Source organism: Aquarana catesbeiana, linkage group LG02, assembly GCF_042186555.1.
Source record: "Aquarana catesbeiana isolate 2022-GZ linkage group LG02, ASM4218655v1, whole genome shotgun sequence".
NCBI classification, from domain to species: domain Eukaryota; kingdom Metazoa; phylum Chordata; class Amphibia; order Anura; family Ranidae; genus Aquarana; species Aquarana catesbeiana.
Window position 1 is genome coordinate 190,021,719 of NC_133325.1, and position 14,882 is coordinate 190,036,600.

Here is a 14,882-nt window from a genome sequence, read left to right on the forward strand (position 1 = left end):
TGACATCCAAACTATACAGACCCCCCCCGTGACATCCAGACTATACGCCCCCCCGTGACATCCAGACTATACAGCCCCCCCCCGTGACATCGAGACTGTACGCCCCCCTGTGACATCCAGACTATACAGCACCCCCCTGTGACATCCAGACTATACGCCCCCAGTGACACCCAGACTATAAGGCCCACCGTGACATCCAGACTGCCCCCCCCCCGTGACATCCAGACCAGCCCCCCCGTGACATCCAGACTGGCACCCCCCTGTGACATCCAGACTATACGCCCCCCCTGTGACATCCAGACTTTACAGCCCCCCGTGACATCCAGACTGGCCCCCCATGTTACATCCAGACTATACAGCCCCCCCGTGACATCCCGACTTCACGCCCCCCCCGTGACACTCAGACTATACTGCCCCCCCGTGACATGCAGACTATACGCCCCCTCTGTGACATCCAGACTTTACAGCTCCTCTGTGACATCCAGACTATACGGCACCCCCCCTGTGACATCCAGACTATACAGCCCCCTCTGTGACATCCAGACTATACGGCCCCCCCGTGGCACCCAGACTATACGGCCCCCCCTGTGACATCCAGACTATACGCCCTCCCTGTGACATCCAGACTATACGGCACCCCCCTGTGACATCCAGACTATACAGCAACCCCCACCCCCCGTGACATCCAGACTATACAGTCCCCCGTGAATGTCCCGAGAAATTTGGGACAGTTGGCAAGTATGCGTGGTACCAGCGGGACATTATCTTAAAGTTTGTTTCTTGAGTTTTGGAGTCCATAGAGGATGAGTGGGTGAGGTAATACAGGTGAGTTAATTGCATGTCCGTGAGTTCCTGCCCTAAGTCATTATCTCACCGCTGCATATAAGCGGGTTTAAGCTGAGGGGCAGCAGAACCCAGAAGTCAGTATAAATCCGACACCATATGAAGGACAGGGTTGTCATTGATGAAGAGGCACTCAAACGGAGTGGGGGAGGAAGAGTCCCTAATTGTGTGGCCATGTGTCTCAAAGAAGTCGTGCAATTGTCTGTATCTCCAAAAAATCAGTTGTGGGCCCTGATGTCTGACTGGTAGAGCCTCGTAGCTCATGAGCTTGCCATCCCTCATGACCGTGACATCCAGACTGCCTCCCCATGACATCCAGACCAGCCCCCCATGACATCCAGACTATACGCCCCCCCGTGACATCCAGACTATACAGCCCCCCCGTGACATCCAGACTGGCCCCCCCTGTGACATCCAGACTATACAGCCCCCCCGTGACATCCCGACTTCACGGCCCCCCCGTGACACCCAGACTATACGGCCCCCCCGTGACATCCAGACTATACGCCCCCCCTGTGACATCCAGACTATACAGCCCCCCTGTGACATCCAGACTATACAGCCGCCCTCCCACTTTGGGCGCCGCAGCACTCTCAGGGCTATTCTGGGTTTACTTGCATTCCAGATAAAATCGGACAGCATGCTGGACAAACAGTCAAAAAAGAGTCTGGGTAGGGGGATTGGCAGCATCTGTAAGTAGAAAAGTATTCGGGGCAATACGTTCATTTTTATAATGTTCACCCGGCCCAACCATGTAAAAGCGGTCTGTGTCCATTGCAAGAGGTCTTTTTTGACCACGGTTAGCAGCGGGGGGGTAATTGGCTGCATACAAGGTGTCAAAGTGATCCGTGAGTCGCACACCCAAGTATCACAGTGACTACGTGGCCCAGACGAAAGGGAAGGCAGCTTTAAGGTTCGTGACCAGGTGTGGGGGCGGACAGATGGGGAGAATTTACGACTTTGTGAAATTGATTTTGAAGTTGGAGAGTGACCCAAAAAGCTTCAGTTCCTTCATTAGGTTGGGCAATGAGAGCAGGGGGTTTGAGAGGTGGAATAAGACATCATCGGCGTATGCCGAGAGCTTGTGTTCCATATTTCCAACCTGTAGTCCCTTAATGTCCTGATTAGCTTGCATGGTGCGGAGCAATGGCTCCAGCACTAAGGCGAACAACAGGGGCGAAAGGGGACACCGTTGTCTCGTGCCGTTCCTAATGGGGAAGCGAGAAGAGAGGGTCCCGTTCACTTTGACCTGTGCGCAAGGCGTGGAGTACAGGGCCAAGATCGACGTCATCATTCGTGGGCCTAGACCTAAAGATCCAAGTACCGCTTTCAGATAGGACCAGTCAACACGGTCGAAAGCTTTTTCTGCGTCTGTAGAAAGAATTAAATAGGGCTGTGGGTCTAAGAGGGGCCAATGAATGAGATGGACCGCTCTAAGGGAATTGTCCCTAGCCCCTCTGCCTGTTATGAAACTCGTTTGGTCTGGGTGGATAATCTCTGGTATGAGGTGTTTAAGTCTATTAGCCAGGATTTTCGCTAGGAGTTTTATATCTAAATTGAGGAGAGAGATGGGGCGATAGCTTTGGGGGACAGCGGGGTCCTTTCCTTCCTTCGGGATCACAGTGATATGAGCCAGTAGAGCCTCAGAGGGGATATCTTTACCCCCTGCTATAGAGTTGAAGTATTTGCACATAGGAGCCGCCAATTGGGAAAGGAAGGTCTTATAATACTCCTTAGTAAACCCGTCTGGACTGGGACTCTTCCCATTGGGCAATGACTCCACCGTTGCCCCAAACTCAGGTATTGACTCTTTTAAACAAGTCTCAGGTATTTTTTGAGACCTGGCTAACTGAAAAGCAGAAGAAACAGATGTATCTAAATTAGTTTGAAGAAACTGAGCGCCATTAGCAGAAACCCCACTAGAAGGCGCCTGGACCTCAGCAGCTGAAACATCTAATTGTTGAGTAATAGGAGCTGGCATAGCCTGTTCTTGACTAACTTAGCCAACAGCTCAGTTATATAAGACAATAGAGGAAGAGAAGATAACTCACCAGCACCCTGTTGTTGTGGTACAGGACCCAGGGGATGAATGGATGGACCGAGAGTCGAGATGGAGCTACCAATCCCACTGCCCAATTGGGCAATAGGAGCTGTAGTTATTGCAGAGGCTGCCACTGACCCCGCTCTGATTTCTGTCTGCGTCATTCGGTGATTCCTCTTCAGGTTGATTCACGAACGTAGCGGCTCCTCCTCCGGCCGTGCCCATCGGGCATGCCTCCAATAGCTCAGCTCTTCTAGCCGAAGGTGATCAAGGCAGTGAAGGGGAGTGTCTTCGCCGCGGAATGCGCCTCCTCTTTGCCGGCCCACTCCTAGGGCTGGAGGTGAAGCCGCCACCCCGCCGATGACTCGGAACTTCCTCCCGTGGCTCTTCTACATCTTCTTCCGGAGGTGGCAAGGACTCCCAGATGGACTCTTCTCCCATTACCTGTCCTACTTTGGCCACCGCATTCCAATAGCGGCTGATGCAGCTCCCACCAGAGCCACCTGACCCGTCGACCGAGGTAGGTCCAAGCACCTCCAGATCCACTCTTCACCACCGTCTGCGCCTGCCCGCTCAATCAATTTGGACATTTTCACTTAGGGGTGTACTCACTTTTTTTGTCAGCGGTTTAGACATTAATAGCTGTGTGTTGAGTTATTTTGAGGGGACAGCAAATTTACACTGTCATACAAGCTGTACACTCACTACTTTACATTGTAGCAAAGTGTCATTTCTTCAGTGTTGTCACATGAAAAGATATAATAAAATATTTACAAAAATGTGAGGGGTGTATATCAATGTTGCTGTTAACTTTTCTGCTCACTAGCAAAAGCTAAAGAAAAAGTTTTCTAAATCCCAATTACCTAAGCCACCTTTTCTAATTACCGTATATACTCGAGTATAAGTCGAATTTTTCAGCCCTTTTTTTTGGGCTGAAAGTGTCCCCTTCAACTTATACTTGAGTCACCGCCGTCTGTCTGCACGATCAGCATGTCATGCAGGCAGACGGCGGCCGGCGTGTGATGATAGTGTTCGGAGGCTATTCCAGCTTTCAAAAGCCGCGCCTCCTGCTCCTCTGTGATAGGCTGAACAGCTGTCAGTGTACAGCCTATCACGGACATTCTCTCATCCTCGTCCGTGGTATGAGAATGAGAGAATGTCCGTGATAGGCAGTCAGCGGTCAGCCTATCACAGACGAGGAGGAGGTGCGGCTTTTGAACTGTGGAATGGCCACCGAACACTATCATCACACGCCGGCCGCCGTCTGAGGGTGGAGATCGCCACAGGGAGGATGGAGATCACCACAGAGAGGCTGCACAGGACACAGGTAGGTTGCACATGCACACAGGACACATGCACACAGGACACATGCACAAAGGAACACAGGACACACATGTACAGGACACATGTACATGTACAGGACACATGCACAGGGTACAGGTAGGCTGCACAGGACACAGGGAGGCATGCAGCTGCAGATGGGCATTGTTGACCCTCTGCATTTCTCACCCTCGTCTTATACTCGGGTCAATACGTTTTTCCTAGTTTTTTGTGGTAAATTAGGGGCCTCGACTTATACTCGGAACGACTTATACTCGAGTATATACGGTAAAGATTATTTTAAAGCATTACAAAAATATAAAACACAAGGTAATCCAAACCAATTTGTTCATCACTATTGTCTACTTAATCAAATATTTTGCTGTAGTTGTCAACTGGGTTTGAATAATGTAACAAATCATTAGCAAAAAAATACTGATGGAGAAAAATGCAAATCTATTCAGAAATATAGTATTTACAATCTGTGGTCTTCATTTCAACGAATGTAGCTCCCTTGGAGATATAGAGTATAAAGCATGAGAACAGTAGAAAGGGGAACATTTCTCCCATTAGGGTCTTTGAGCCTAGAGACATATTTGCATGCTGCTAAATTTTTGTTTGCTAACTCACCTGAAGGGTGAATATGGTGAATCCCTGAAACAAATTCACCGGGGTGGGGGGCACCTATGTTCCACCATATACCCTTCCCTAGCTGACACCATCTTCTAGATACTGGGGTTAGTAAAATAGGGTATGATGCTTTGGGGGATACCTCTCACAGTAATCTGAATGCTGAAAAAGGTAAGAAATTAAAAGGTGAAAAAAATACATCTAACCCTTCAAATTTAAGAAAGTTAAGCAGTAATGTAAATTTGGCAAAGGCCAGTGAACGGGCAAATGATAAATCTACTAGTTTATTTTCTGAATGAATGTGCCAGAGAATGTTCGCCACAACTATTTACTTTATGCATGCATTGTAAACCTTTAAACTGTAATTATTGGCTGCTGAGTACACTGGAAATATATTAAATAATAAACACATTTATTTATGATTTATAAATCATTTTTTTAAAACCACATATTCATGTAAGCAATGCAAGATAAAATAAAATTTGATGTAAGTAATTAATAGTACCACAAGATGGAGATATTGTGCCAATAAAAAAAACAAAAGTGAAAGCAGGTGACCTTTTTCTTACTCTCAGTACTCAGTAATGCATGTTGTAAATTAAAATTAGCAGCTGCTAAATTCGTTTTTCAGTAAATGATTGTGGGCAGATTGATTTAAAATGTAGCCATATGTTTAACTAAACAGATTTGTCCACCCATCTCATAGCAGTCATGCACTGCAGGAACCTTGTGCAGTCCTCCTGGAGATTCAGTTGACAGGTGAATAAGGTATATGTGCACTCAAAGCTGTATTCCCTTTCATTGACTGAGAAACAACAGAGATATTGGTTGCAAAATCCAATATCCTGGAAGATTTAGGGTCCATTCCCACTAGATGTGTTACCACAATTTTTAAAATGTATGCTAATACAAGGATGTGTACAAAATACGGTATGTGAATAGGAGCAGTTCACACTGGTGTATTGCGCCATAATTATATGTCCTGGTTCTCAGTGAAAACAAAAGTTCTTCAAAAATACTTTTTTCAGCACAATGCAACATATGGTTAACAAGCGCCAGCACGATGGGCACCAACACACAGGAAAAACATCAAGCCAGCACAAGTTTGCCTTCTCTGCCCTGCCATAGACTGTTTGCATTTTCAGGGAAGTAAGGGGAAATGTGTATGTTAAAACACAATGCAGCAGGTCTACGCACATCAATGCACGTGCATTTATCTGGGGGGTGGGGGGAGGGCTGAAAAAACTTCATAAGGTCACACCCAAATATTTAAGTCCTCTCTCAGCCTGCACCACTGGCAATAAACGTCCTGATTGTTGGCCAGGGGGACACAAATATTCAGAACGTGTAATAGGGGCATAGGTAAAGTTGATCCGGAGAATATGCAATTGCCTCTTGGGGGATTAGAAAGGATTTTTTTTCCACCGCTGGAGCAAATTGGATCATGCTTTATTGGGGTTTTTTTGTCTTCCTCAGGATCAGCTGTGGGTATAAGATTGTGCATATGGAGGTTTTCGATTTGTGTGTGTTTTTTATTTCTCTGTGGGTTGAACTGGATGTCTTTTCCAACCCATTTAACTATGTAACAGCAGCAGGCAATGGAAAACAATACTAGTGGAATTGAGGGAAATCAAGTGAATCCAGTCCCTTTAAGGTGTACACTTGAGTGCAATTGAGCTCATTTGAACAGACCCTGACATGATTTATCTGAACAGATTTTGTCACTGTGTGACTCCTCTAAGGTACCTCAGTAGATTTGAGCTTACTGTTTTAAGGTAGTATAAAACCTTTTTTTCTCTCCTCTCTTTCCTTCTTTCTCTCTTTTTGGTTGGGATAGAATTTAGTTCATATTTTTGTTAATAAATGAAAGGATATTTGTATTTACGATATATTCTGTACACTATATCTAATTTACTATATGTGTAATTTGTTTCTAGTACTGATCCAGTTATCAATCATATCTATATGCGAGATCTGACATTCTGAGGAAGCAGGTCATCCTGCGAAATGCGTTGACCTGCATTGAATGATCTCTGAGGACTCCCATGTTACAAAGTCTTCACCTGTTTCTTTTTGGGAAAACATGTGGTAGAATTGGCATCCTATTATAAATTGCATATACAGTTTTATTTTAACAGTTTTTCAAATTGATAGAATAAAGACATGTAAACTTTTTAATCTATTTGGTTGTGTATATATTTGACTATTGGAGGGGTATTCATAGTCCCACTATATTTTCCTCTTTTTCAAGTTGTTTTTTATTAGGAATGATGCCCTCCAATGCTTTTGATTAAATGACCAATACCACTCCCACATATATATTGTTTCAATCTCAATTTAGGCTGATTACAGCCAAGCAACACTACATTTAAATAATAACTCCTGCTTAGAGAAGTGTGGCTACACATGCATGTGATCATCAAGAACACTTCATGGCATCCAATCAGGGCCATCTTTAATATTGATTGGACCCTGGGCAAAAAAATTTTTTTGGTCCCCCCCCTCCATGTAGTTTCGCTCTCCACCTGCTTTGAGACATACAATAAAAAGCAGCTAGACTCAAAATCAGTTTACTGAATCAGATCAGACAGCGATTGTGATTGGTTGCCAGAGGTTACAGTGTATCATTACCACTCACTGACTGGTTGCTAGAGGTTACAGCACATAATTTCTGCTTGTTGATTGGTTGCTGTACATCAGCAGAGATTACTGTACATCAATACTGCCCACTGATTTTGGAAAAGGGTTTTGGACCTTCTTCCGCATTTGTAGCGCATAGAGAAGCCCATTGACATGAATGGGATGCCCTACACATGACCTACATCTTTATCCACCCTGTCAGTACACCTTTGCATCCTTAAACCCCTGCTAACCTCTGCACCCCAAACCTCCCCCATCCTCTCCACTCCCCCTCCTCTTTAACTCTACCTGCCTCCTCTGCTCATCTTTGCACCCACCATCCTTACCTCTACACATCCCCTCCTTGCTCACCTGTGCACCCCAAACTGTAATTCCTTCACTGCCTACCTCTGCACAACCCACACTACCCTCCCGCCACTAATTTGCTTACCTTTGCAGAACAGGCTTAATGACCACAGCTGTAGGCAGGACTTTCAAGCATGCCCCTTTACCTCCCCAGAGGGCAGCATTCAGTATAGGTAATGGTGGACATGACCTCCAGGGGGGCATGATATACATATGAATACTGCCTCTATTTACATATTAATCCTGCCGGTCTGCCGCTATTTACATATGCATGCTGTCACTATTTACATTTCAATGTCGCTATTTACATATAAACACAGGGTCTGCAGGTGAGTCATCTGAACACAACAATAGGGCGGAGCTGGGCAGCATTAGTAACAGAACTTCACACCGAGATATCAGGACACAGCACGGGACTAAAACCTCAAGGGACTAGGGAATTTAAACTGGGATAGTTGCCAAGTATGAAGCATCTGCTTTGGGCCCCAAAACAATGACAGGGCCCAGGGCAGCTTCCCTTTTTGCCCTGCCTTAAAAACGGCCCTGCATCCAATGTGTAGCCCTCTTTAGGAGGGGGTATGACAAATGACCCTCCCCAAACAGGATATTGCGCTAACCCTGTAGGCAAATGAGGGAACGAGAACCTTGGCTAAGTGGAAGAATGGGTTTTATAATAAAATTGGCAGTGCCTCCACCTAGGACAGGGCCTCTGTTAAAAGAGGGGATTCCCTTCCAGGGAAATTAAGCAGGTATCTAATGAAATTAACTGGGAGCAGAGGAACTACTGTAACCAGCATATAACATTAACCATATGTACAGATGTAAGCCAGTATGGAAATAATACAAACTTATATATAAAAACAAGAAAATAGTACCTCCATTCAATGTACAAACAGGTATCCCCAGCAAAGGCCCCATTAGGAATCCTAATGGAATTATGCTCGTATACTCCCGTATTAAGTGTTAGAGATACCTCAAGATGAATATTGCAGCAAAGTTCAGTTGCAGGGACCCTTGAGGATGATCATGATGCAACATTTGTCTTGGTGTCAGGAACCTGAAGGTCTGCAGTGATAGGGAGACCCTCTAGCTATTATTCAACCAGCCTGGAATGCAGCTTCTCCCACACAGAAACCTTGGTGTGGCACTGGAACTTGCCTATCTACTCTGTGCTTTAGTCACTAGTAGTTTCTGATCTGTTATGTAACCGGGCCTCTAACTACCAGAAGTGGCCATCAGATGCTTAACCTGACTGAAGCCTATGCTGGTCATTGAGCCCTGAGCTAGAACTAGCTATAAAATCCCACCCCAGAAAGGACAGAGTTACCTAAAATAAGAGGAGCTGCATATAAACTCTACTGCAATAAACTGGTTCACCTACTAATATACTGGAAGGTGACCACTACACACATACAGTATCACAGACCTAGCTATCTGGCATGTGGGATAATAACAATAGGAAAGAGATAAATCGGTCACAAGGATTTAGATACCAACTCAAGAAGCTATGGGCAGCTGCATTTAAACTATTAGAACATAGGAATCCTTGTCTTATGCCGCGTACACGTAATCAGAATTTCGGCCCGCAAAAGACCGATGAGAGTTTTCTGTCGGAAAATGCAACCGTGTGTATTCTTCATCGGTCTTTTGCTGGCCGAATTCCAGCCAGCAAAAGATTGAGAGCATGCTCTCAATTTTTTGGTCAGAAAAAGTTCCTATCCGAAAATGCGATCGTCTGTGGCAATTCCGATGCACAAAATTCCTACGCATGCTCGGAAACAATTCGACGCATGCTCAGAAGCATTGAACTTCATTTTCTCGGCTCGTCGTAGTGTTGTACATCACCACGTTCTTGACGGTCCTAAGTTCAGTGAACTTTTGCGTGACCGTGTGTATGCAAGGCAAACTTGAGCGGAATCCCGACTGAAAAGCTGTCATATGTTTTTCCGATGAGAAGTCCGATCATGTGTACGCGGCATTATAGTGGCTGCTTCTGGTCTGTGTGAAAATACAACAGCAGTAGCAGCCCTTGTGTGTATAAAGTTACTCCACTACCCTTTTCTGGGGTTTCTGACCCAGACACACACAGACAGGAAGTGATGTACATACATAATCTCTGTGAACATTAAGCAGCAGAGCCAATTACAGACAGAAAAGGGCAGCAGATCCCTACAAATACATCAATGATCATAATGTCACTGAAATAGTCTGCCCTCTTTATAAAGAAAGTCCTGTCCCTATGGTAAAGTACATTATCAATTATAACAAGAAGGTCTCTGTGGCTAAACAAATCCTTGCAAATGAGTGGCGGTGAAAAGAAGCTGCCACATAAGGGCTAGCATACAGCAACCATGCCAACCAATACCAGTTAGGTTGACTGAGATAAGCAAATGTACTACTAGTACTGTGTGAATAGGATCCTGCTTGCACCATTTATTATCATTTCAATCATGCTGCATGGACCCAAAAACTCCAAAAGATGAGATCTTGTTATATTAGATAAACTCTTGTCCATAGCAAGAAATACCTATATTACAACACACGTCCAAGCAGATTTCCAATATCTGTAATCAGGAAGCACAAGCACTTCTCAAGGCACTAAATGACATATATGTTGTGGTTTTCTGTTGTAATTATATGTTTTTATTATTATTGCTAGCAAATGGGCACAGGAGCCAAAATAGAGGTATGAAAAAGACATGGATGAGTGAGTTTGGGGTGGAGGAACTTGACTGGCCTGCACAGAGTCCTGACCCCAACTTGATAGAACACCTTTGGGATGATTTAGAGCGGAGACTGCGAGCTAGGTATTCTCATCCAACATCAGTGCCTGATCTTACAAATGCGCTCCTGGAAGAATGGCCCATAGACACACTCCTAAGACCCCTTTCACACTGTGCCACCATCGGCGTCAGCGGAAAAGCGGCGCTATTTTTAGCACCGCTTTACCGTCGTTTTAGCGACGCTATTCGGCTGCTAGGGGCGAAAAGGGGTTAAATCCGCCCACAAAATGCTGCCGGAGCGGCGTTTTGCCAGCGGTATCGCAGCGCTGCCCCATTGCTTTCAATGGGGAGCAGCGGTGGAGGAGCGGTGAGTTCACCGCTCCAAAGAAGCTGCTGGCAGCACTTTTTCTGATGCCCTGCCAGCACACCGCTCCAGTGTGAAAGCCCTCGGGCTGGAGTGAATGGAGCAGCTGTGTTAGGGTGGTTTGCAGGCGCTATTTTTAACGCTATAGCATCTGCAAAACAATCCAGTGTGAAAGGGGTCTTAACCTTGTGGACAGACTTCCCAGAAGAGTTGAAGCTGTTATAGCTGCAAAGGGTGGGCCAATTCAATATTGAACCCTACAGACAAAGACTAGGATGCCATTATAGATTATGTGCATGTAAAGGCAGGCATCACAACACTTTTGGCAATATAATAGATAGATAGATAGATAGATAGATAGATAGATAGATAGATAGATAGATAGATAGATAGATAGATAGATAGATAGATAGATAGATAGATAGATAGATAGATAGATAGATAAACTTCAGGTGGGTTACCCTCTTCTCTTTAATCCTTGTTCAATCACAGCACTGTCAAGGTGGACTCCCAACCTTCCACCATAAATGAATAAGAAAAAACGTGGATCGATGCTTGATGCAAAAAGTGTCCTTTACAGAAAAGCCTGACGAAGAGCGACTCGTGCTCGGAACTGTACAGTGGCTTGCATTTAAAATTATGTGACTGAAAAATTTCCAGTAAAGGACACTTTTTGCATCAAGCATCGATCCACGTCTTTTCTTATATTATATATATATATATATATATATATATATATATATATATATATATATATATATATATATCTGTCTATATATAGATATATATATATATAGATATAGATATAGATATAGATATATAGATAGATAGATATCTATCTATATAGATATATATATATACAGTCAGGTCCATAAATATTGGGACATCGGCACAATTCTAATCTTTTTGGCTCTATACACCAGCACAATGGATTTGAAATGAAACGAACAAGATGTGCTTTAACTGCAGACTTTCAGCTTTAATTTGAGGGTATTTACATCCAAATCAGGTGAACGGTGTAGGAATTACAACAGTTCGTATGCGTGCCTCCCACTTTTTAAGGGACCAAAAGTAAGGGGGACAATTGGCTGCTCAGCTATTCTATGGCCAGGTGTGTGTTATTCCCTCATTATCCCATTTACAAGGAGCAGATAAAAGGTCCAGAGTTCATTTCATATGAAACAAAGCAGAAGAAATCCAAAAGCAGTTCATCAATGAGGACAGACCGATAATATAACTAAATATCTTTATTGATTATCCCAAAGAATTAATTTACAAAAAATACACTCAACTCCAAACCATGATTAAAAATAAGACCAATGTCCTATAAAAACACTGGTGGCCACCGATTCGATATACACACCTACACACAGTGCTCTGACAAAGCTTGGGATCAAGCAAAACGCGTAAGCATCTAGCCATCATGCTAACGCTGGTTGGTACACTGGGCTCCGTACCATGATCACGATCCACCTCTGACCACACACAGTCATTTCTCCTGATGTGAGCTATTCATCTTTGCTTCGGGACTTGGCTCTTCATTCCGTCTCCGGATACTACCAGTCCGGATGATTTGAATTTCAAGGCACATCGTACGTTCCAGTTGGAACAAAAACTTACTGACAGCAATATATGGACTTTACAATGGACACATTTCCAGTGGGGCTATTGCTGTAAGTCGGGACCTCCATGAGATCTGTATCCAAGTACACAAGACGTCAAACGGTGGGCTGTTTTACTCCAACATAAAGGAGTCATATCGCACACTGCTCATCACGTTTGTTTTCCTTGTGAGACATTAACGCAAGGTGATTCCTGCCCTCAATCCCCACTACCATTTCCATTGCTGTACATATTGTTGTCTTCGAGCCATCATACCCCCAGCTATCACATCAAGGAAACTCTCGTCAATTTTTAAGCACAAGCACCTTATATTTGGAAGCATGCCCATGGGACCCTTTTCTTACTATTTGACAATAACCTAATTTTTGAATTAATTAACCACAATTTTTGTGATAGACCCGGGTCCCAGATATCTGTCTGTGTATGTGTGTGATGAGTGTCTGAGAGGTGTGTGTATCGAATTGGTGGCCACCAGTGTTTTTATAGGACTTTGGTCTTATTTTTAATCATGGTTTGGAGTTGGGTGTATTTTTTGTAAATTAATTCTTTGGGATAATCATTAAAGATATTTAGTTATATTATCGGTCTGTCCTCATTGATGAACTGCTGTTGGATTTCTTCCGCTTTGTTTCATATATATTCCCTAGTTCAGAAGACAACCACCCCCTGATTGTTGAAATTTATTGTTGTTTCCAAACCAGGGCTGATGATAAAAACAGGTTTTATAAACAAGTGGGCAATAGATAAGTCCGTAATTAATTTGGCTTGACCTGTACTAAATTGGAGGTATCACTAGGTTTCCCCGCCTTTTTGTTTTGTTATCCAGAGTTCATTTCAAGTGTGCTATTTGCATTTGGAATATGTTGCTGTCAACTCTCACTATGAGATCCAAAGAGCTGTCACTATCAGTGAAGCAAGCCATCTTTAAGCTGAAAAAACAAAACAAACCCATCAGAGAGATAGCAAAAACATTAGGTATGGCCAAATCAACTGTTTGGAACATCCCTAAAAAGAAAGAACGCACCGGTGAGCTCAGCAACACCAAAAGACCCGGAAGACCACAGAAAACAACTGTGGTGGATGACCGAAGAATTCTTTCCCTGGTGAAGAAAACACCCTTCACAACAGTTGGCCAGATCAAGAACACTCTCCAGGAGGTAGGTGTATGTGTGTCAAAGTCAATAATCAAGAGAAGACTTCACCAGAGTGAATACAGAGGGTTCACCACAAGATGTAAACCATTGGTGAGCCTCAAAAACAGGAAGGCCAGATTAGAGTTTGCCAAACAACATCTAAAAAAGCCTTCACAGTTCTGGAACAACATCCTATGGACAGATGAGACCAAGATCAACTTGTACCAGACTGATGGGAAGAGAGGAAAATAGGGAGAAGGAAAGGAACTGCTCATGATCCAAAGCATACCACCTCATTAGTGAAGCATGGTGGTGGTAGCATCATGGTGTGGACATGTATGGCTGTCAATGGAACTGGTTCTCTTGTATTTATTGATAATGTGACTGCTGACAAAAGCAGCAGGATGAATTCGGAAGTGTTTTGTGCAAAATTATCTGCTCATATTCAGCAAAATGCTTCAGAACTCATTGGACGGCACTTCACAGTGCAGATGAACAATGACCTGAAGCATACTGCGAAAGCAACCAAAGAGTTTTTTAAGGGAAAGAAGTGGAATGTTATGCAATGACCAAGTCAATCACCTGACTTGAAACCCTATTGAGCATGCATTTCACTTGCTGAAGACAAAACTGAAGGGAAAATGCCCCAAGAACAAGCAGGAACTGAAGACAGTTGCAGCAGAGGCCTGGCAGAGCATCACCAGGGATGAAACCCAGCGTCTGGTGATGTCTATGCATTACAGACTTCAGGCTGTAATTGACTGCAAAGGATTTGCAACCAAGTATTGAAAAGTGAAAGTTTGATGGATGATTGTTAACCTGTCCCATTAGTTTTGGTCCCTTAAAATGTGGGAGGCACATATACAAACTGTTGTCATTGCTACACTGTTCACCTGATTTGGATGTAAATACACTCAAATTAAAGCTGAAAGTCTTCAGTTAAAGTACATCTTGTTTGTTTCATTTCAAATCCATTGTGGTGGTGTATAGAGCCAAAATGAGACAATTAGAATTGTGTTGTTGATGTCCCAATATTTATGGACCTGACTATATATATATATATATATATATATATATCATCCATGTGAATTCAACCTAATTGTTCCAGCAACTAATTATGTTACTATGTTTCCTAATTATATATATAGTTAGCATTACATCATTATATAGTTACATACTGTAATAGGTGAGGTTGAAAAAAGACACAAGTCCATCAAGTC